The 455-nt window shown below is 61.5% G+C and overlaps 1 pseudogene; it reads right to left on the bottom strand.

Annotated features, from left to right (window-relative positions):
• Positions 1-210, bottom strand: part of LOC102004542 — an 88,058-nt pseudogene extending 87,848 nt beyond the window's left edge.
• Between the last annotated feature and the right edge of the window lie 245 nt (positions 211-455).

The following is a 455-nucleotide window of genomic DNA, read 5'->3' as shown; positions in this document are numbered from 1 at the left end:
CGCTTCCTCAGACCTCACCCCGACCCCACCCCACCCGCCTTCTGTCCCGCAGCATTACCATGGCGGGTCTCTAGAGTCCTTCCCACGCAGCGTGCAGCCCGTGGAAGTCGCAGAAGGCGGCCTGGCAAGTTGCAGGACTCTCAGCAGCGCTCTCAGGACACACACTTTCCCCCACGACACCGGAAGAACCCGCCTCCTTCGGCCCCCGTGATCCGAGAGTTCCTACAGCCCGCCTCTTCGTGGCTGATTGGCTCCCGCTCCTCGCCCTCGCTTTGAGCCGGGAGAAGAGAAACTCCGCGCGCGTGGATACAGCTCAGACGGGAGATTGTAACCCGGGAAGTTCGGGACCCGGCCCTTTCCCGCAGTGCCAACCTCACCTCGCCTGACAGTAATCGTATTTAAGCAGTGGCGTCATCAGATGGTGCAGGCAGGAAACGTATAAGATTTGCGAGGTA

This window comes from Chinchilla lanigera, unplaced genomic scaffold (assembly GCF_000276665.1).
Source record: "Chinchilla lanigera isolate Chin_1 unplaced genomic scaffold, ChiLan1.0 scaffold00206, whole genome shotgun sequence".
Lineage (NCBI taxonomy): Eukaryota > Metazoa > Chordata > Mammalia > Rodentia > Chinchillidae > Chinchilla > Chinchilla lanigera.
This window is presented reverse-complemented; position numbering and strand designations above follow the sequence as displayed.